We start from the raw sequence: 24399 nt of genomic DNA on the forward strand, positions 1-24399 counted from the left end.
AGGCTTGTGATAGAACTTCAGCTCTAGGAGATGGTGTGAGAGAGTAACTTTCTGAGATCAGTGTTTGAGCTGGAATCATGATATTGGATGATTTGAACAGAGAAGTTGTAACTTCATTCCTCTCAGCAAACTCTGTTGTGTAATACTGAGATGAAAGCAGTTATATTTTTATATCTGGCTTTATGTCTTCCTAACTTTTCCAAAATATGTGCCCTCAGAGTGGAACCTCATTGCTTTAAACAAACACCACTCATTTCAAGTGGTTTTGCTGACAATTTCAAATTAGGGAATACTGTCTTTCATTTTGAAGAACCATGGCTTTTATTTTGTATTGTGTCTGACAAAGACCACACATATATCAAGGGCATGATGCATGTTCACTTTGACTTAGCAAGAAACATAATTCACAGATGTATCTGTAACCAGTTCTACCTGAAAGCCACAGACTGTTTCAGAGGCATTGATGTCTTGTGAAATTGTTAAACTTAGAATTTAATTTGTAAATGTGCTGAACCCCACAAGAATTCCAGTTAACCTCTGTGTGACAAGGCTGCCACAGCTCACACAGTGGCTCCTTCCATTTCCCTCTCCATGACCCACCCTGGCATTGCGAGAGTTTCAGAGTCACTTATCACTTGATGTGTGGACCGGGTAAGGCCACCACTGGGTAACAACTTCAGATATTATTAGAAGCTAGCTTTTCGTAGGTTAAAGAAAGTAAATAAGAAAAAATGTAGCATGTTATATTCATGCTGCAAATGTTATCTATCTGTGTATTTTTCAGGTACAGGCATTCTGGGTTCTGGCTTGGGTTATCCTGTGTATCTGTATGACCTGTGTGGTGGTGTGAATAAGAATGGACCTCATATGTGGTAGAGCAAGGTAAAGGAGAGGATGAAGTTAACTCCATCCTCAGAAAAAGCCACCTTGAGAAATTCCCTGCGTGGCACAAGGCTGATTCGGCTCCAGCCAAGGAACCATAAACAGTTCCAAGGAACACCCAAACTGTGCCCACCCCGCTGAAAGTGACCCAGTCCGGGTGTTCAGGCAATGACTAATTTGGGTAAATAACATCTTCTCGACACAACTGTCCTTGTGGGCAACTGTTAGTAACAAATTTGAAATTCCCCTAGACTCCAGGCAATGAATCCAAAGGTCACCTACTCTGAGGCAATCCTGAACAGCCAAGGCATGCACCACCTTTAAAAGAAAAAAAAAAAAAAAAACCCCTTGCAATTGTGACCAGGCACCCTGTTCTTACAGCTGCTGTGCCAGTTTGCTGGACAGGGTCCCTGCTAAGGCTTGTAACTCAATAATCACCAGGCAGTGGATGTTTGAAAGCATTAGAAGGGTTAGGAGAAATGGTCTTATTGGAGTAGGTGTGGCTTTGTTGGAGGAAGTGCAGCATTAGGAGTAGACTTTGGTAAACTTTGGGGTTTCAAAAGAGTTCACAGCTCTCTCTCTCTCTCTCTCTCTCTCTCTCTCTCTCTCTCTCTCTCTCTCTCTCTCCCTCCCCCCACCCCTTGCTGCCACTGCTGCCTGTGGACTAAGTTATAAAGCTTTCAGCTCTGTTGCCAGAACTGCATTCAAGCTGCCATGATTCTTGCTATGATGAAAATGAATGAATTCTTAGAAACTATAAGCAAGCCATTAGTTAAATGTTTTCTAAGTGTTGCATTGGTCATGGAGTCCTTTCACAACAATAGAATAGTAATTAAGACAACCTGCTTTGGCAACTAACTTTGAAGAGGACACTTTTGCTTGAAAAATAGTTTAAAGGGTTCAGGGGATCCATGTTCAGTGTCATAAACATTAATGCATTAGATTTACTTGGAACCATGAAGGCTAGACCAAGCTGTGGCTGTGGGTTCTTCCCAAGGCGTCTAAAATAATTGACACACCAGGTCTGCTTCAATAGTGTAGAAAACGACCCTGCTGGGATAGAAACCCACCTGGACAGGTTGTGCTGTTTAATGATACAGACAGAAATTTAGACAAGAGTGTCTAATTTTATTATAGAGGTTGTTATGTTGTATGATAATTTTATATTTTAATTTTCATGCCAAATTAAGGTGAGTTATTCTGACACAGTCACCATTTCTCATCTGGATAAGTGCCAGGAAGACAATGTTGAGTGGGTATGTTTGGATGAGTGCAGTAGGGGTACTCTGAGTTGAGACTGAGACTTTCCTGATTCTTGGAACTATTATGAGTGTGAGTTTCTATTGTTCTAATGGACTATCCTCCTTAAGAAAGATGGGTAACACCTTTACTCACACCTAAGTGTTGACTTAAGGTAAGTGGGTTATTATTATCTTTCATTTTATGCCTTTTGAGCAGAACATCTAAAGTATATATTAAGCTAGCCTTTTTGACAGAGACATATATTTTGGTGTTTTCTAATATTGCTTATTCCATTTGGCACAGCTGGATCCATCAACATTTATTGGTAAGTCCATCAGCATTTACTGGTTGGTCTATTGGCATTTACTGGAAGAAAGGCCAGAGGATTGATGAGAAGGCCCCTTAGGAGAAAACAGTCTTGCTGGAACGCTGCTCTCACATATCAATATGTGGAGTTAATTTGATGGAATTGAGCCTGGAGACTCAACAGGAGACCACTTTGCCTTGAGCACCTCCAACCCACCCCCTGCTCCCTGACAGAGTAACAGAGCAATCCTGACCCTCTGGTTTCTCTTCCAGCTGCTAGAACAGGTCTGGAAAGTATTAAGTGTTAACTGGTAAATCATTTTGATATGCATTTATTATACTTAAAAAATACAAATATAAGTGTCCTCTATGAGACTTTTATACCATAAAATAAAAATTTACTTTTTGCATGAACTTTTATATGGCTGTATTTCAGACCTTCTTCTAGCCTCAAAAATATATGCTGACCAGATGGTTAACATTAAAGATTAGATGTGAGGTTTATTGCTTTCATTTCCTCATCCAAGTAAAGTAAAACTGAAATTGAATAAACACTTTGGGGATGGATGGATAGCCTATGGCAGTAAACAAGTCAGGAGAAGTGTGGAAGTTCATTATACATGGACTTATGTGAAGGGAAAACAGCAAGCTTTGGGCTAATATGTTCAGATTAAATCAATGTAACTTGTATTTCTCCCCTATGGTTTTAGGCCATGGAGTCTGGAAAAGTATTAGGTTAGCTGTATTTCATGAAAATATATACTGTGTATGTACTGGACAAGTGCATTTTTTTCTTTTTCAAATATTATGCCTTTTGATTGACAGAGAATATTGTCAGATATTTAATCATAGTGACAGCACACTCCTTATCCAGCAAAAAATATTCCTGTCGATGAAATGTGGGAACGCACACCCTTAAAAGAAAGGGACAATATGTACCAACAGAGTGTTTGTCAGGTCCAATTGTTCACTAATGGACCTTAATATAACCTTGATAGATGACATAAAAGGAATTTTGGCCAGGAAATTGAAATATACAATTCCATTAGTTAGGAACAATAAGATAAAGATTTACCATGCTAGAAACATTAGCTCACTCTCCAGGCACTCAAACAGAATTCACCAGCCATAGTCTCAATATTATTACAAATAAATTAATTAGAATATTTCCTTTTACTCTTGCTTTATTGATGGGCATATTAATAACATATTTAGTTCATGAATTACTCTTGCTATTGTGATTAACAAAACAGCTGTTTAATTAATGACGTTAAGCTCATGAGAGCCTGTCTAGACACCCTGTTAATCACCAAACTGTAGAAGCCTGGCTTGTGTGCTTCTCAGCTTCCCAGAATAGGAGTTGAAATCATCCTGTGGCTCTCTGCTGATCTACATGAAATAGAATGAAATTCATTCTCAACAAGAGAAAAACAAGGCAACAAAAAACAACAAAACAAAAAAAAACACAAAACAACAAAACAAAACCAAACAAAAAAAACAAGAGAGTGACATCCTCAGTATTTCAGCCCTTTTCTTTTTGGATATTTGAGACAGGGTCCTATTCTGTAGCCCAGGCTGGCCTGGTATACCCTGTAGCAAGAGCTAGCCTCAGATCCATGGCTAACCTTTGCTGCAGTCCCTGAGTGCTGAAATTACAGGTAGAAAGCATGTTACCTGGCAGAGACTTCCCTTGCCTTGCTGATGATTGAATGTAGAGCCATATGAATGCTGTGGCACTGGGCTCCAGTTCCAGCTTATACTCATGATTTTATTAAAGTTTTGAAAGAGGCAGTCCCTTTAAAGGCAACACTTTGCCTCTTCCTTAAAGCCATCCGTTACCATGTAGAATTTAAAATTATCTTCTACATGTTAGCATAAAACAACCTTTTTTTTTTTTTTTTACTATATTTAATGATGGCAAAGGGTTTAAGACTTGGTTCTAACAGCACTTTTTCTGTAAGAGATTAATTACTTTCCACCATTGGGAACTGGCCTGAGGTTTGGTTTGATTTGACCTACAGGCTTTTCATAAAAATGGGCAGGGTTCAGTTTCACACACAGAGACATCGGGATGATAAGCATGTGTTCTAGTTGTTTCCCAAGGAACCACTTTCGGGAGAAATGTATACGTGGTGAGACGAGCTTATCTAGGTATGCAGAAGGGAGAGTTGTTGGGGGGGTGGGGGAGGGGTGGAGGTGGTCGGTGGGTTGGTCAGAAGCCAAACAAGTCTTTCAACAGAAGTAGTGTGGTGATATATTATCTATGATTTACTAAAGCTTGTTTTAGGATTCAAAAGCAAAGTCAGCCACAAGCTACAGAGATCAGGCAATGGTGATACACACCTTTAATTCCATCAGCCGTAGAGTTAGGAAGTGGTGGTACACACATCTTTAATCCCAGGACTCAGGATTAAGAGGTAGACTGATCTCAGTTAGTTCAAGGCCACACAGAGCAGACAAAATTAATCCAGTTCTAAAGAGAAACAACTCACGCAAAGACGATCTCAGCACTTGGGATTACACACTTTTAATCCCAGGACTCATAAGAGGTATTTATGACAGGAGCAAGGTCTCAGGTCAAGCATTCATTTTCCAACCACACTGAGAATTGGAAGACATTGAAGTCTCATGGTTCTCTGCCAAACTGAGGAGGCAGCAGTCTGAGGTTTGGTGGAGCCCAGGATCACCTTTCACTCTGAGGTAGAATGTGAGCTAGTGCCTGGCTACTTTGCTTTTCTGATCTTCAGCATGAAGCTTGAATCCCAATATCACTCTCTCTCATTTGTCATGCTATAAAGTAGCCCTAAGAATACCCCCCCAAACTTCTGTCATTTATGTGAATTCTTCATGATGTAAAACTCGTCTTGGTACCTTAAGATTCTAGGATGTTCTGTATTTGTTGATTTTCATCCCTCAAATTCAGGTTAACCACAAAATTCTTGGCTAAGGCTGGACATGGGAAACATTTGGTCCTGTAGGATGCTATTGAATATTTGTGAGTATAAATCTTTAGTAAAATGTATTTGGCTTACCATATGGTAAGGTGTTAAGTTACTCATTAGGAACGGGTTTAACATCACCACTGTCAGGGTTTTTAGTATTCTTCTACTCACAAGTTAACAGTCCAGCTTATGACTCTTTGAGGAATCCAGGGACAGAGACGAGGCATTATTAGCGCCACAGGGGTCAGGTACCTCATGCGGATTTCTGCACCCCTCAGACTGTGATAGGAGCTCTGACCCCAAGGTGAAGGTGTATAGAACAGGAGCCCAGATTTCCATCATAGGAAAGAGAAGCAAGCCGGCTTGTTGTGGATAAAGATAAGGGGCAAAGTTACCTCACCACTGAAGTTGGCTTGCTGCAAATGCAACCTAGAGAAACAGCTCAGGCGGAGAGCAATTGCATTTACTGTAATTTAGATGATGGATGTTGTAGGTGGTATTTGAAGCCATGTGACTGAATTAGATCACTAAGTGAGTGAAGCCAGAGAAGGATTCCATGATGAGATGCTGAGTATTATGACATCTGAGTATTAGCAAACAGCAAAGCAGGGAATGAGGAACATGAATGAGGACAGCCAGCCGCAGTACCAGTTCTCTCTTAGGGTCTAGACAAGGGGGGATGCGTGTTGATCCCTGTACTGCACTGATGTCATAGATAGGAATTATTTTTGTGGAGAATAGAATACCTATTTTCTTGGAGTAGGAGTCATGGGAAGTAGGATGCCAATACTTCTTTCAAAAAGTTTAGATGAAAATATGAGCAGAAACGGGATTATAGCTGGAGAAAGTGTGATGTCAATGAGCTTGCTCTCTCCTTCCCTCTCTCCCTCCCTCCCTGCCTCCCTCCCTCTTTCCCTCCTTCCTTCCTTCCCTCCTTCCCTCTCTCCTTTTCTTCCTTTCCCCACCTACCTCTCTCCAACACTTCCCTGATGTCAGTGGTGATGTAGAATGTTTGCAGTATGATGGGAATAAACATTGTAAAATCATGATAGACTCTTTTAGGTACCTAAGAGCAAAGGTCGGCTTGCCTGGCCAGTATTCCCGTCCCATTCCCTGCTGCACCCCTCTGTAGTTTTGCTCCCACTGGCTGGCAAGGCTTCTCCTGCCTGTCAGAGCTCCATCCCCTGAACGTGTCGTGTTCTTTACTTTGCACTCTGTTCTTTCACGTCTTCCTGCATAAACACTCCTGTCTTTCAATGCCGCTTGCATCTGTCTGATCCCTCTAGTTGGCCCGCTGCCGCTAGAAACTGTCCCACACCACAAAGTAGAAGTTCCTGCTTTCTATAACAACTCTGAGCACTTGAGGACTTGCACTGGGTCCTTGAAGGCAGAGACTGTTATGAGGAGCCCCAACAAAGATGTCCTGGTTTGGTTCTCTTGGGGAGAATGTCTGTGTCTTTCTGTAAATTCCTCCAAACTCAACCCCTCCACAGAGGCAACCCTAAGATGATTGTACCATCTCGTCATATCTAGGTTCTACTACAGAATTTTCTCTCCTTAGCTCAAGATGGGATTTTTAATACTCACTACTTGGCCTTGTAAGAAGCAGGTATTCATAAAATATTTTGAATGGGGTTACGGGGCAGAGCCTGTTTGTCTGAAATTAAGTGGAAGAATCTCAGAATCCTGAAACTGTCAGCAATGTTGAAGCTGCCCTGTCACTCAGCCAATGTGAAAGTCTCTTCCCCTTGTATAATGGCTTACTGCCTTGATTCAGTAACTTGAGAACCTTCTGACCCTTATTTCTGAGGCACAAGAATTGAGCTTTGTTTGATGGCTCTCACTCAGCTTTGGGTTCATCATCAGGTCTATCTCTCCTTTTAAGGAGTTTTATATAAAAACAAACAAACAAAACCTCAGGGATTGAAGAGCAGGCAGCAGGTGGACAATTGAATCTCACACTGCTTTGGGGACACATTTCTTTCTTTGTTGTTCCCAGGAGGGCCCTTCTGAGTCACTGCTAACCAATCTACCTGCTTTCTCCCACACACTCAGCACAAGGGAGGCCTGCTGCTCTAGGAGTCTCAGGGGAAGAAGTTTGGAGAACTACTGGCTTGCTGTTTGTTTAGGTCACTGGAGGGGGTGTGCATCTTTGTAATAACTAACCCACTTGTTTTTAATCACACTGCTTATACTGTTTCTTCCAGGATTCACAATGAGAAGTACATCTGCTTATGGAGCCCCATGAAGTCTGAAATTACAACAGACATTTGGTTCCTTCCTAAGAGGCCTCCTGGCACCTGGACTCACAATAAATCAATGAATATGGAAATCAGTGTCCCCTCCACGATGACCATAAAAAGGGACAGTTCGTTCAGGCTCTGAGAATTGATGTGTGTGTGGGAAGCACTCCTGTAGACAGCTTCCAAATGGAAAACAAACGATTTGTTGGCTTCCACCAAGTAAGGGCAGACTTTTAATGATATGCCTTTGTGGTACAGACACTGGACAAACCAGCCTAGAAATATCATAAAGGATACAAATGCTACTTAAATTCATAGACTATTCGTTCTCGAATTGTGCTGATCAGGTACAAGTTGTTAAAGTGCAGTGTCTCATTTTCCTCTCAACTGGTACCTATTTAAGTAGAGAGCTGCATCTGGGATTTTTGAAAATAAATGTTTCTAGCAAGGAAAATTTCATTTACTACCTACACATTTTACATCCTAAGTATAACTAAAATAGACTTTAAAACTGTGGGTTTGGGGGTTACAGAGTTGTTGTTTTGTAAGTGTCAAATCAGATATGTAATTTCTAAGCATGAGTATTGACAAGTGTGGAGAAATCACAAAGGGTGCACTGAGCTCTGTTTGCTCCTATCTTGTCCATTCAAAGAGTTTGGCTTAGCAAACTGGAATAGAATCTAGTGGAGCAGGTTGACATTCCTGAATCCTGCACAACCCGAGAAGACAGTGCACTTTTTTCTTGTAATTATTCAGTAGAACCATGTGCTATTCACCTAGACACACCATGAAACACTCACTTTATACTTTCTAGTTTTAAAATGCTGTCTATACTTTTAAAAGCATTAAAAGTATAAATTTTAAGTAAAATGTATAAAATAATAGCATTAGGATGTCGTGTCTGATGAACCATAGTTCTTGTAGGTTTGTTTTTCTTTTAATGTTTTCTTTTTTTTTCAAGGGAGAGCACAAACACAGTCCCCCACTACCACAAATTATGCAGTCAGGGGAAATCAAGGGGTCAGCACACACACCCCAAGGGCAATGGGTGGGCCTCACCCTGGGAAAACCACCTACTTGGTCATGGCATCTCCTTTGCCAGGTACTCTGTGCATGTTTTCAATTCAGTGAGAACTACCTACTATTCATCCCTTCAGTGGTATGTTACCATCATTAGTAGGAATGCAAATATTTCTTCTTTTTCTGAAGATATGTATATTCTCTTTGTTGAAATTAAGAGTTTTAGGATGGTTTGCAAACAATACAGAATTATGTGGCCATATTTCCCTTCAGATAGGTACTAGCACCTGTCTTGGTTCAGCAGATTAATTACTATTGAAGCTAAGTAGATTAAATCTATCTTTAGCACAAGATTTATCTAGTTACCACATCCAAAACGCAGCAAAATCAACTCATAACTCTGTTGAAGTGCCAATCTTGACCACAAGTCTTATTCCTTTGTTGTCTAATTCCTTAGAGTCCTTAAACAGTGTGTTCAGTAATCACAGAGTGAAGGCAGAGAGACTGTTCCATAACTGTAGGAACTTCTATTTTATGAAAATGGGACAGGTGCCTACACCAAAGAAGGAATACATACAAGCAATCCTCATTTGCTCTAAAAGCCAGCTGTGATTTCTGGACTGCCAGGCTGGATATACCACACTCCAATTGCTGCTGTGATAAACTCTCAGAGGCTGTACAGGGGCTGGGTGTGTATCTGTGGTACTTCAGCTGGATCAGCATCCTTGGTGGAGTCAGAGCAAACTCCCCTCAAAGAGCAGAACACTCCAAAAGGAGAGACTCCAGAATCAGTTTGGGGCATGAAAATGTCACCATTCAAGGGAGAATCTTGGGGACTTGATGATGTAAATTTTGAGTCAGTCTCTTGCTCTGTATCCTACACACATCTTAAATTCATGATCCCCTCTCTTAGCTTCCCAATATCGATGAAAGAATGTGTTTTCAAAATTATTTTTCAACTATCCGTTTTCAGGATAGGCATCTGATTTGACTCCAGGAACCAGGGAAATGGTCTAGGTGAATTCTGATTTTTGTTTTAAAATGTCCCGTGGACATATAGTACATCTCACAAAATCCCTAAAGTGTTGGGTGTGGCTCTGAGTGAAAAGTACCTCTGTTTTGATTTCAGCTTTTATAAACACAAGAGCCAACCACGGGGTTGAAAGCTGCCTTCTGGTTTTGTTTCTGCCTTCTCTGTTAGATGGGAAGTGTTCAGCAGTGTAGACAAGCTTGGCAGAGGGCATTAGGCTTGGATCCATAGTAATCAGAGCCCAGCTTCCTGCAAGGATGTGAAAGGTGGAAACTGTAGGGGAGGACACTTTGCAGCTGTTTGAACTCAGTGGGAAAGAATGGTGTTCAATGCACTTTAATGAAATGGTTTCTGAAAATGCCATCCAGGTCCCTGCAGTGTAGAACCAGCTGTTAAAAGTACATAGTCCCTACTGAGGAGCTGGCTCTCAGCTTTCCTTCCGGGTGGGAGCTGAGCTGAGAAATTATTTGTTGTTAGAGCTGTAGAGAAGACCAGAAGAGTATATGCCTGTGGCTATTGTTTCTGTTAACGATCCGATAGTACAGGGCAGGTAACACTCTCTACTTAATTATGGTGCATATTTGCATTTCACTATGAAAGAAGTTATTTTTAAGATTGACCTGGTGATAGGCATCACTTAGCAATTTATCTGTTTCTTGATGCTAAATCTTTAGTTTGTTGTTTATTCCTGTGTCGCACAAATACCAAAAGCAACGTGGAAAGGATGTCTTTTATTGTACACTTCTGCATGACTGTCTGATATTGAGGGCAGTCAGGGCAGGAACTCAAGGCAGAATCCTGGAGGCGGGAACTTATGCAGAGGCTGAAAGGATGCTCCTTTCTGGCTTGCTCCACATGGCTGCTTAGCCTTCTTTCTCATACACCTCAGGCCCACTGGCCTGGGGTGACACATCAACAGTGGGCTGAGCCATCAATTAAGCCATCAATTAAGAAAATGTCACAGCAATTAGTCCACAGGACAATCTAATGGGGGATTTTCTCAATTGGCGTTCCTTCTCCCCAGATGCCTCTAGCTGGTGTCAAATTGACAAAAAACTAACAAGCACACTAGAAAGTTCAAATTTCACAGCACATTTGTGAGGTAAATATACTTGGCTCTTTTTTTTTTTCTTCTTTTGTGAGAAAGCAGATATCAGAACAGCTAGCTTCCTGCCCGTAGCTAGTGAACGGTGCAATCAGAGAAAACCGGTATTTTCTTTTCCAAAGTTTTCTGTCTCCAACATGGCAGGCAGCATGTCTGCATTTGTCAGGCAGATCTGAGAGGATGAAGTCTGTATACTGAAGACTTCGCACCACTGAGGTAGTGGTCACTTATGTCGATTTTCCCGTGACCTCTGATGTTCCTTCCTTCCTGCTAACTGAGCACCGCACAGACTTCTGCCTCGTGTCACTCAGACATGTGCTTTCTTTGAGCCTATGCCTGGGGCACACAGAGAACAGACCTACAATGCTCAGACCTTGTGCATCATCTTTTCCTGCTCCGCTGCCCCTTTGGCTTTCATCTCTCATCTCAAACTCATCTTTGGCCTCCGTGCTGGCCACAGTCTGGCATTGTGGCCTGTGCTTGGAAAGGCCTGACTTCGGCTCAGCTCATGGTCTGCAGGGATTCTGCCAGTTAGTGTCAAAGCCCGATGCTCACCAGATTCCCCAAAAACCATCTTAGAGAATCAGCTCATCCTACTGATTTACAGCCCATTTCTTTAAGTGAAGAGGGAATTCGAGTAAATCTATTCCCACAAGCCTCATCTAATGCCACACCCTCCTTGCCTAGGACACTGTCCACCTGTGACTGCTAATGCGAGTGAACCTGCAGACACATGGGGCTGGACTTTGTTTTCCCGTTCATTCTCTCACTTGTTGTGTCTGAGGATAGAAGTCCCTATTTAAAAATGGCTCTTGTCTGGTATCATTCCTATTTTGGACACTCAGAGACATTTCCTTTGCTCCTTGGAGTTTTCCTGCAATGTGTCCTTTGCACAGATTTTCTTTTGCCCTCACTTGAAAATGATCACTTCTCCCTTAGCTTAAAAAAAAAGTCACCGGATTCTGTTCAGTGTTACAGCTGCTCCCTGATACCGATGAAGGTCTGAAGTGATCACCACCTTTCTTCTACTTGTTTGTTCTTCTGTGATTCACTGCAACTTGGCTGCTGGCCCTACTTTTCTGCTGACTTGGCTCTCTTGAAGGTCAATGGCCTACATTTTGTCAAATCAAGTGGTTATTTTACCATTGGAATTTATGTAGCATTGATACCTTGTCCCAAGTAGATGGTAAACAGATCTTCTTGGTGTGAGAATGCATGCAGTTATGCGCTCTCTGTGAGACAGCATAGGCATTTCTATGTCTGGCACCTGAACTTCACTTCTTTTTACTAGGTTCCACCTCTTAAAGGTCCCTCCCCATACGCCCAACCAAGTCCAAGGTTTTAACACTAGGCCCTCTGGTGGATTCAATGATAGCATCTGGTTCCTCTCTGGAACTGGCAGGATGGTGCTCTGTGAGGTTTATGTTGATTTTCTATTGACAGAAACAGAACAATAAGGGCCAGCCCCTGTGTCTTGGCTCAAGCTTAAGGTTGGAAACATTGACCTGAGCTTTGGAAGGGCGGGACTGACTCCCAAGAGACACCTGGAGAGGGATTCAGAGTCATCTCTGGTCTTGATAGCAGAATGAAGGTTTTTGCTTCTCCAAATCTTATGCTGAGACCTTTGTCTCCATCACAGCAATATGCAGAATTGTTGGCTCCGCAGGTATTTAGGCCACACGAATGGAATCATCATGATAGAAGGACAGATGGGAGGTGACTGCCCCCCTCCTCTTCCACATGAGGGTGTGTATAGAAGGCAACCAATTGCAAATCAGCCCTCACCAGAAACCTGCATGTAGCACCCTGACCTTGGATTCCAGCCTTCAGAACTGTGACGAGATTCTGCTGCCCACAAACATGGAATTACTTGAGGCTTCAACTCTAGGCAGAAAGGGTACACAATGCAAACAATAAAGCTGGATAATAAGTAACCCAGGGCCTTCCAAGGACTCATGGTGTGTTGCTCTTCAAATGAAGATCTTATTCATGCCTCCTGGGATAATGTTAGATAGACTGTCATGTTCATCAGTACATTTGAGGGAGGGCCAGAGATTGCACTGAGAGCGAGCTGCAGTCAGTTTTGGTGTTATTGGCTTACAGAGCAAATGGTTACCCAAAGAACCAGAGAATGCCCAAAGCTGTCACTATGCACACACAACAGGGTGGGGCCCCTCTCTGCTAGGAGAATTATCTCAGCTCATTCTTTTGGTTGATTTTCCTACCATCATCCATCAGCACGTATCAAACTTGGAAATCACTGGAATGTATTGGATTCAAAGCGTTCATGTGATTATGTATGACCTAGCTTCTTAAGCTATGGTTTACCACCCGTATTGGGCTGTGAAAATGACTGTAAAGGTCACAGACATTTGGCAAGGGTCGATGTTTTCTGACTGCATAGCTATGAAAATATATTCAAAATCAATTGTATGATAGAGAAGAGGTGCGATTGGCCATGCTCACCTTGCCTTCACTGCAGCCTTGGCTTCAAACATGCTACATGTGTGCTCCTGCCCTGCATGGGCCACTACACCATTCACGTGAACAGATGCTGCCCGAAACACTTGTGTAATGAACTGCAGTGTTTTCTTAATGTACACACACAGTTTTCCTCCCTTAAGGAAACACAGTATTTTACTTACAGAAAATCAAGACATTTAATATCTTACCATCTGTATTTCTGAGCATATAAGTCTGTCTTTGGATTGTACTGAGTAAGAATGCTTGGCTTAAAAAATGCTGCTTGGCTTGCTGACTGAAATTGCTTACTAAAAATTTATTAAATGGATTTTGGCTTAAGACTAGGGCACAATTTCAAACAAGTTCTGGGATGGCTGTAAATATATTTCTGTCATTTTGTATAATGTATTTAAATGCAAAGTGATGTTCTTGGCATTGATGATTACAACATGTTGATCAACTGAAAAACATTAAAGGTGATAAAATCCACTAAGATTTAATAATTCACTCAGAAATAAACATACCACTCCAGCCAGAGGGACAGGCAGGGTAACTGCAGCTTTTCACCTCTGTCATCTTCTGATATCCAAACCCCCAGTCTCGTCCCTTCCTCTGTAGCAGAGCATTTGCAGTGGCTTTGTCTCCCTCTTGGCCCCAGTTTCCTGTAATCACACAGATCTTGCCACTCAGCCTTCCTTTACAGACTCATCCCTTTATACCAATACCTGTGCCATTGGAAACTCACCAAAAACTGAGGACAGAAACCAGGTAGGTTAACTTCAGATCTTTACCCAAACCTCCTCTCAAATTCAATCCTCAATACTACCACCCTTTTCCATTTCACAGCGGACCATATGCTGTAGCCTCCTCCTCCTCTCAGCCCCTATCTCCAGCAGATCAAGCAGATTTCCTCAGTAACACAAGTAGGCTAGCTTCATTTCTTTACTCTCCCTTCTTTCGTCAATATCTAATCCTCCAGTCTCATCCCCAGCTCTGCAGTAGACTAACAGCCCTGGCCTCTCCTCACTCTCTGCCCCCATCCCCAGGGAACTAAGCAGATTCTGGAGAACACTCTGATTTGCTCCCTCCTGTGAAGCTCTATATCCACTTCCTACCAGCCCATCCCCATTCCTAAACACCAGCTCTCAGTACCTAGAAACACATTTTGCCAAGAAACCCCAGTGGCCACACCTATCAGGATCCCGGAAGAATTTTCTAAAAGGCAACATCAGCCATCATTCTTTCCTAAGAATCAGAGCAACAGAAAACAAGGAACAAAACAACCATCCCAAAAGACAAGACCATGATATAAGCACGTAGAATTACAATCTTTCCCAGCAAAACAAAACAAAACAAAAACCCTCATTCAATAACAACAAGTACAGGGCATGCACCTTTAGATCTCAGCACCCCTAGATCCACTAGGTCACAGCAGGGCCCGGGCATTCCATCATAGCTGAAGCACAAGTAAAGGAGCTTAAAACAGCCTGTATGAGTATGCTAGAGATCCTCACAGATGAAATTAACAAAGCCGTTTAGGCACACACACACACACACACACACACACACACACACACACACACACACACACTATGATACACACTGCAGTTTGAAATGCTACTTCCATTAACAAATATAGGATGCAGAGGCAGGAAAGATGGAGGAACAGAAGGGCACAGTCACAGTGGAGAGAGGTGGTGACAGATATGGGAGAAGACTATGGTAGGCAGGGAGTATTGTGTTGCTGAGTAGAAGCTGCTGCAGGCTCTGCTCCCAAACAAGGTATCCAGCCACATGCCGTGGCTCTGAGCAACTGCAGGATGTCTAAGATAGAGAATGATTATGTTCTGGATTGAACCCCTTGAAAGTCCCTCCTGATCCATGCTACCCCTGGAGGCCATGCTAGAGTCTGTGTTCTGTGCTAGAACTGTGGGATGTACTGTCATCTGAAGCTATGTTGATGTCCCATGTTGATGTCTGTGGTCCCTGCTGCCACAGAGGACCATGCTAGTGTCCGTAGTCCTGCTGTGGCCAGGAGTTGTGTTGATGTCTGTGGTCCATGTTACCACCCAAAGCCAGGTGGATGTCCGTGGTCTGTGCTGCTACCTAAATACATGCTGATGTCCAGGGTCCATGCTGCAGCCAAAGGCTATGCCAATGTTAGCAGCCTGTTGCTACTGGCAGCCATGTTGATGTCTGTAGTCTATGCTGCCTCCAAGGGAAACTATGGTATCTGTGGTTTATGAGGCAGCTGAGGTCGATGTTGATGTCTGTCATTTGCATTACCACTGGAGGCTATGTCCTTGGTATTTGCTTTCACCTGAAGCCATGTTGGTATCTGGGAACTGTACTGATGCCAGGGGATATGTTGGTGTCCATAGTTTATGTTGTCTTTGGAGGCCATGTTGATGTTCATGGCTTGTGCTGCCATTCAATGTCATGATGGTGTCCATGGGATGTACTTCCACTGGAGACCATGCTACAGCTTATGGTCCGTGCTGATGAGAGATGTCATTCTGTAAATATGTTTCTCTTATTGGTTAATGAATAAAGCAATTGGAAAGCAAGATATGAGGGACTAGGAGACTAAGAGGAGAGAGGAGTAGTAGGGAGGAGATCCAAGATGGTGGACTGAGGAAGAAGAACGCCAGCCTTTCTCTCTGGTAAGATAAGACCACGTGGAAGTACTTAGACTAATAGAAATGGGTTAATATTTACAGAGCTAGCCGATAAGAAACTAGTACCTGGCCAACAGCATTATATCAAATACAGAGTCTCTGTGTATTATTTGGGGCTGGTGGGACTAGACTGGTAGACCAACCATGTGGATATCTATGGCTCCTGCTATAACCAGAAGCCATGTGGAAGTCCAGGATCCATGCTGCCACACATTGTAAAGGGCAAGAGAGTTCCTTTTGCGGTGGTATTGACAACTGCAGACTCATAGTTGAGAATTAGAATCATAGAAGGCTTCTGTGATGACCTCTTTCATCCACTCACACCACCCCAAAAGAAACAGTCTAGAAAAAAAATCCATTGAGCAAAACTCTTAAAAATGTGGTAGGGATGCTGAAGGGTAGCTCTTCACAGGTGATGGCTTTGGACTAAGTTTTCTTTCAGAGCTGGCCACTGGTACTTTTATCATGCACCACTGAGTATATGGGCAGCACACAATGGACTCACTGTGTGTTTTCCTTTTTTAATGTCTTTTTGGTCCTCTGGAAGGAGGTTGCAATGGTGGGGAGATGGACATGGGACCTCTGTACACTGAATGTGATCAACGATATTCTGAATAAATAGACCTAAGTAGCAAGCTAGGTTAGCAATTTTAATATCTGGCAAAATGGACTTCAAACCAAAACTAATCAAAAGATTAGTAATGGAAGGACACTCCACCTTTCCAAGGAAAACCACACCAAGAAGACTTGGGAATTCTTAACATCTATGCCCTAAACACCAGGACACTCAATTTCATAAAAGAAACTCTACTGCAGCTCAAGCCACATATTGATCCTTACAAAATGATAATGGGAGAATTCAATACTGTTTTCTTACTAACAGACAGGCTATCAAAATGAAAACTAAACAGAGAAATGCTGGAGCTAACTGACATTTAAAACCAAATGGACCTAAAAGACAATCAGAAACTTCACACACACATCTCATGTTATTTCTCAATCTCATGGAGAATTCATGGAGAATCTCATGGAGATTTCTTCAAATTTGACCCCACACTTGAAGACAAGTTCAAATGTGTTACATTTGTTTATGCTATGGAATTTTACTTTAACTATGTGAGGGGGTGTTACATTTGTTTATGCTGCATTTGTTTAATTATGTAAAGATGTGTTGCTGTCTAAGGAACCTAATTGGTTTATAAATAAATAAACCAAAATGGCCAATAGCTAGGCAGTAGAGGGATAGGCTGCACTGGTGAGCAAAAGAATAAGCAGGAAGAGGAATCTAGATTTGAGAGGAGAAGAGAGAATGAGGGAGAAATGAGGGAGAAATGAGAGAGAATGAGGGAGAAAGGGAGATGCCTGGGGCCAGCCAGCTAGGTAGCCACCAGCCCGCAGACACAGAGTAAGACATACCAAGTGAGAAGAAAAGGGGAAGGGGAGTAAAATGCCCAGAGACAAAATGTACGTGAAGTGAAACAGGCTAATTTAAGTTATTAGAGCTAGTGATATAAGCTCAAGTTAAGAATCATAATGAATAAGTCTTCATGTCATGGTTTGGGAGCTGGTCTGGTGGCCCAAAAGAAAGCATGCTACACACCTTGATAACTTCCTGCATCCTATCTGACCACCATAGATTAGCAAACGTATATAACATAGAAAGAACAGAAATATTCCAAACTCATGGAAACAGAACAACTTACTACTGAATGGAAGATAGATCAATACAGAAATTAAGAAAGAAATGACAAACTTTCTAGAATTGAATGAAAATGAATTCACAAAGTCTCAAATTTATGAGACGGAATGGAGGAAAGTTCACAGCATTAAATATCTCAATCAAAAAATTGAAGAGATCTTACAATAGTAACTTCAAAGCATACTTGAAAGCTTCAGAGGAAAATGAAGAAATCATACCCAAAAGGGGACAACAGCAAGAAATTATCAAACTCAGGGATGAAACAAACAAATGACCAAATACAACAAAACAAAACAAAGAATCAATGAAATAAAGAATCTGTTCTTTTGAGAAATTAATGAGATTGACGAACTCTTTTCTAACTTAACTAAAATTGAAGAGAGAATTTTAATAAAATTAGAATGAAAAGGAGGACATAACAACAGACACCAAGAATATGTACATGTATATAAATGTAATGTGAATACTAAAAACCGAGAGACAAATATTGGGGTTCAAACTGAAGATCAGAATGCAAAGCAGCCAGTCACTAGCTCTTACCGCTACCTCAGACAGAAAGGGTGATCCTGTCTCCATGAATCCTCAGCATGGCTGCAGAATGAATTCCTTCCTGTCCTCAATGTGGTTGGAGACTAATTGCCAGGTCTGACCCTGCTCCTGTTTTATGCACCCCTCTAGTGCTGAGACTAAAGGTGTGAGCTCTGTTTCTCTTTTACACTGATTGACTCTCATGTAAGCCTGGGTAGCTTTGAATTCACAAGATCAAACTTGTTGTAGTTTAAATAAAGCTGCTCAAGAGGGGAAGATGTCATGTTGTCATGTGATAGAGTTCAAATGGAGGCTTTTTTTTTTTTTTTTTCTGAAAAAGGATTGTAAAAAGGGGAAGGAGGAGGTGGAAGACAGTTCTCCAGGGACAGGAGCAGCAGGAAAGAGGAAAAGGGAGTCAGAGAGAGAGAGAGAGAGAGAGAGAGAGAGAGAGAGAGAGAGAGAGAGAGAGAGAGAGAGGAGAGAGAGAGGAGAGAAAGGGAGAGAAAGACAGAGGGATGGGAGGTGGACAGGACCCTTTTAAAAGGGCACATAGTGAAAAGGCACAGTGGTGCTCGTAGTGGCAGCAGCTGAGGGCATGTCCTGTCAGAACCCCAAGGACAGGCAAGGACAGATGCCTGAATACTAAAGTATGTGCATCTGTCTCCTGAGTCCTGGGATTAAAGGCGTACCACCACTGCCTGGCCTCTATGACTATGAGTCGCTTTGCATTCTGATCCCCAGGCAAGTTTTATTAATCATAAACAGTATATCACCATATACATACGTACGAAGATTAAAAAAAAAGACATTATTTTGTTTGAAAAGGAAAATCCTTGGCATGACATTATGAGACAAGGAACCTTAAAGACTTTATTGAATTCATTTTTTGTTAGCTATCTACTGCTGGTCATGAGCTTACCCTTAAGGGTAGCTTCTTTCCCCTTGAGACCCTTTTTCATTTGTAAGCAGTTATGCTTGAGATAGCTTTGGGGCCAGCGAAGGTGGCACGTGTCCCCTTTGCTTTTCAGCTCTGGGACCCCATCTGGTTCAGACTCATGCAGGCGCTGAGCATGCTGCCTCAGTCTCTGTGAGTTCCTGAATGCATTGGTCCTGATGATTTAGGGCCTTATTTTCTTGGTCTCCTTTGCCCCCTCTAGCTCTTCTATTCTTTCTGCCTCCATGTCAGCAGGATTTCCTCAGCCCTGAGAGAAGGGATTGGATGGAGACATTCCATTTAGGGCTGAGTGATCTTAGGTCTCTCGTTCTCTGTATATTGTCTATCTATGGGTATATCTATCTATTTGTTCCCATCTACTTCAAGACACTAATCTGTGAGTATAGCAGAATGTCATTAGGAGTCACTTTATGGCTATACTCTTTTTGCTTGTTTGATCACAGAAGTACTTGATTTTATCCTAGGACCCTAGGATATCTAGTCTCAGGTTCTAGGTCACCCAAGAAGCCAGAAAGCATCAGGACAAACCCCAGTCATGCTTCATTAGATTCAGAAACATTTTCTCATATCAGGTGCTAATGTGAAGTTAATCAGAGCTGCAGATGCAGGCAGACCTGAGGGAGATGTTGTGACTGCCTTTCAAATTGCTAACCTGTGTCAGCCTCTGTGAAAGCCTGTTAATCTTCAACAGTATGCTGCATCCTTCTCTTTTCATTTCTGTTCATTGTTTTCTCCCACCTCCTGGAGGGTTCTTACCTTCATAATACCCCTGGAGCCTCTATTGAAAAACAAATTATATGGTATATACCATAGAACTATTAAAACATATTTAATCCTTGTTAAAATGAATAAAAGTAGCCTCAGGAATCCATGAAGATGTCTAGCTCATTAATATTCATCAGCCACAGTTCTCTGTTGTTTTTATCATTGCAACCGGAGCGGTTTCAATGTGCACAAAGAGGGCATTCAAGCCAAGCCTTCTTTGGTTTATGATGGATTGTGGGTAGCTGCCAGCAGGTACTTGCCTAGAATCCTCCCCTGCTCATTTATCAAGGATATTTACTGTGTGGAAATGGGAAGGGGGGCAAGAAACAAGAGTAGAAGTGAGGAGCAGGAGAAAGAATGAATAGCATTGTTAAAGCTAAAACCTTACTACTGACTTTGGAAGGATTTTTAACTATCTCTTAGAAACAGAAAACAACAACAACAACAACAACAACAAAAACCAAAAACCAAAACCAAAACAAAACAAAAAACAAAACAAAACAAAAACAAAAACAAAAAAACATGTTGGTAAGAGAAAAAGATTTGTCTTTGTTGAGACGATAAATAGGAATTGTATTTGAATTGTTAATTTGAAGCCTTCCTGACAGGACATGCACCCATCTTGTTATTCTCTGTCCACTGGCCTCAGTGAAATCCATGTCATCCTATACTCCTACCTTGTCCCTGTATGTATATCGTAACATGCTGTGCTTTTAGCAGACAATATGATCAAACCCACATTGTAGTTGTCAAATGATAAAAAAATGAAACAAAGATTTAATATAACAGTCACACATGGGTGAAGTTTAGGGAGTGATGCATTACCTGGCACACAAGAAAGGACAATTTGGTTATGGGGATTGGTGTGGATGACAAATGTCACACAAGAAGGTGAAGGCGCCTGAACTTGTGTTTCTGTGGTGGCTGAGAGACCATTGTAAGAACAAGCATGAGCTTGCCCACAACATGGATACCTAAGCACACTTGGGTGAGAAAGAGAATTTGAACACCTTTCATACCTGTGGTCTCTCTCTACTGTATAAAGGAGAAAGAATTGAAGACCTACCCGGGAGAGAAACTACTCTTCAACTAGTTAGGAAGCAACTTTATGAAAACAGACTGGTTGAGAGGAAGAAAGGCCTACATAGTAAGTTTTCACAGGCTGATAGAAGGAAATATCTGTATGATATACCCTCTTATTATTGTTCAGATAGTCAAACAATGGGAATTGAAAGACAATTGAAAGTCAATCTTACTTGCTAATGAAGGGTCTGGTGATGAGCCCATGTGTGTGCGTGCGCGCGCATGCGCGCACGCGCGCGCGCACACACACACACACACAGGCACACAAACACACACACACACACACACACTACAGTCAGAGCATACAGTTTTCAATGATTATCTTTGAAGGGCAGGCTTTTTAAATGTTGGCCTATTATCTTTCCAACAAGCTTATGGAAATGTTTTCATTTGACTTTCGATCAACAGGTTAAAAAATGGTATTGCAGAACCTTAGGCAAACTTGTGATGCATTCAACTAAAGAAATTGTTTAAAGTAAGATATTTTATGAGTCATATTTTGATTGTAAAGGTAAAAAATAATATTTATTAATGTATGTTTTCTCTGGGTTTGTATCAAGTAGACGAGGCTTCAGGATTTGTCTATATGATTCCATGATGGTTTCACTTTATGAGACTAGTGAGACACATTTTCTTTGTTTTCAGATGTAAAGTGGATGAGAGTCCTAACATCCCTCCCATATTGGATCTTTGTTTACCATGAACTCCATCTTCAGTCCTGGTCATCACTCCAGGTTCTGGGAGCCTGCCATGAAGGCCTCCTGAGCACATCTGGTCATTTAGGAAGTTTTATGTCATCCCAGTTTTTCTCAATTTTTAATAGCCATTAAAAACACATCTTTTCCATGTAGGAGTTGTTAAAAATCTTTTTTTTTTTTTTTTTTTGGTAAAACATCTATATAATGTATTTTCTAGTAGTTTAATTGAAAGTGAAGGCTTCTTACTAAACCCACAAACTTTAGTATTTGCTCCATAGTTTATCCAATTATATATTGAACCATCCTGATGGTCTTTGAGGTTTCTGTGGTGATATCTTGCTTGCACAAACAAAGCCTGTCTGAAGGCCAGAGAATGGAGCTTGCCTCTAGCTAACCATAGAGGTCGGGACAGACAGACAGGAAGTAAGATATCTAGACAGAACAAGATATAAGTGGGCAGAAACACTCTCTTCTCTGCTGAGACGATAAGGAGGTAAGGTGTGGCTGTGGCTTGTTCCTTCTTTTTGATCTCTCAGCATTTTCCTCTATATCTGACTCAGTGTTTTTATTATCTAGACCAATTCAGAACTCCTTTTATAGGGTTCTTTTGAAAATCAGCAGGATTTAAAACAATGTGTGGGTGTATGGTGTGTGTGCTCGTATGGACACTGCAGAGGCCAGAGGAAGACTTCTGTTGTCTTTCTCTATCACTCCCCAACTTATTGCCTTAAGAAAAGTTTTGGCAATTAATTGGTAGACTCAAGGAAACTCCATAAAAATACAAGCAAGAGATCCTGCATATCTACAAGCTAACTCTGAAGTTTGTGTGGACAGTTGTGAGTCTTGGCATACGATGCAGTGTATGAAAGAGAACAAAGTCAGAGAACCTTGGTGAATTATGCTGAATATATAGGGAGCAATGAATAATACTTGTGAAGCCCTGAATTTAAGACACAGTAAAAAGCTATAGTGATAGAGGTTATAATTAGCCAAAAACTAGAGCTCCACCTGCCTCTGCCTTTTGAATGCTGGAATAACAGGTGTGTACCATCTCCACCCAGCTCTGATTTTATCTCTATCTAAAAAGTAAAGATAATATGGCAGAGGAGAATCAATCTTTCCAATAAATGGTCTTGGGAGAACTGCACACCTGTGTTCAAAAACTGAGTATATTCCTCAAATGATTATTTCAAAATACTTTGTGCACCTATATGTAAAACACAAAGCTATGATATTCCTTTAAGATAATATATAAGAAAATCTAGGGGAATCCTATGTATGAGAATCCCCTTTAAAATAACACCAAAGGCAACAATCCACAAATAAATAATTGATAAGGTAGACTTCATTAAAATTAAAAACTCCTGTTCTGCCAAAGCAATTTCTTAAAGAAAGAGAAGAAAGGCCCCAGGCTGCGAGAAAATATTTACAACAATCGCATTTGATAAATTACTGATACCCCCTGGTATAAAAAAGAAGTGTTAAATTCAAACCTTAAAAAAAAAGGCTAAAAATTTGGAAGACATATCTCAACAAACAAGTTGCAAAAATAATAAGTAAATAAAAGATGTTCAGCTTGTTATTAGAGAACTGCAAATTATAAGAATGAAATACCACTAAGCATGTGCTAGGATAGCCAACTTCCCTATTTGTTTAGGATTTCTTCTGCTGTAAAGCAACACCATGATCCTGGTAACTCTTATGGAGGTAAAGATCTAATTGGGTGGTTTACATTTGAGAGGTTTAGTCCATTATCATCATGGTGAGAAGCATGTGGCATGCAGGCAGACATGGTAGTGGAGAAGGAGCTGAATTTTCTATATCTGGATTGGCAGAGAGCAGGAATGGCTTGAAGTTTCTGAAATTTCAAAGTCAGACTACTTCCTCCACCAAGGCCACACCCACTCCACAGGACACACCTCCTAACAGTGCCACTCCCTGTGAGCAAATGGGAGCCATTTTTACTCAAACCATCACAAAACCCAAACGATGTCAAGAGCATCTGATGAGGTTGTGCTGAACACACTGAGTTCAACAGAATCTCCCTCCCATTCATGGCACAGCCCACTTGGGGGCACAGCTACAATAGTTTTCTTCCAAAATCGAGCTCAGTTTTCCTTTGACTCAGAAATTTACACAGTGTTTTAAAAAGGAACTTCTGTTCATACAAATACCCAAGTTTAAATGTATATAGCAAATGCATCCATAGTTATTAAAACGTGTAAGTGACCAAGGTAATAGATGAACAAATCACAGTTTATTCAGGCAGCATGCTACTCAGACTAAAATGAGAGTAGGCAAAAGCCATGGAAAAAAGATGAGGAGATGTCAATGCACATTATTTAGGGAGAGCAGCAAGTCTTAGATGCCAAAAATCATGCATGCATTTCAGAGGAATTTTAGGACACTGAGGTATTCTACATGTTATTGTAGTAATGAGTATAGTCATATGTTTGCTGAAAACCTATAAAATATATAACAATAAAAGGAAATTCTAAAAAGCTTGGGTTATGGTTTTCAAAATATAATCTGCATCTGTACAACAAGTACCCTCCAGTGTGAGACTTCTAATTAATAGGCTATATTCATACAGCACTATTGGGTCCCCAGCAAAACTGAACAGAAAGTAAAGAGTTTTCTATATTCATACACAGTGAAGCCTATCCATATAAGAGAATAAGGCTGTTTGAGAAATCCCTGCAATTTCTGCTACTCTTTTGTGTGGACTGAAAGTACTTCTAAACATAAAGCCTACTAGAA

General features: G+C 41.3%; 1 protein-coding gene and 1 pseudogene across 2 annotated transcripts in view; both read right to left on the minus strand.

Annotated features, from left to right (window-relative positions):
• Nkain3 (sodium/potassium transporting ATPase interacting 3) overlaps window positions 1-24399 on the minus strand; it is a 640303-nt gene that overhangs the window by 41844 nt on the left and 574060 nt on the right. The window lies entirely within an intron of this gene.
• On the minus strand, window positions 8573-8724 carry LOC127233605 (uncharacterized; annotated as a pseudogene).

This window comes from Phodopus roborovskii, unplaced genomic scaffold, assembly GCF_943737965.1.
Source record: "Phodopus roborovskii unplaced genomic scaffold, PHOROB, whole genome shotgun sequence".
In the NCBI taxonomy this organism is placed as follows: domain Eukaryota; kingdom Metazoa; phylum Chordata; class Mammalia; order Rodentia; family Cricetidae; genus Phodopus; species Phodopus roborovskii.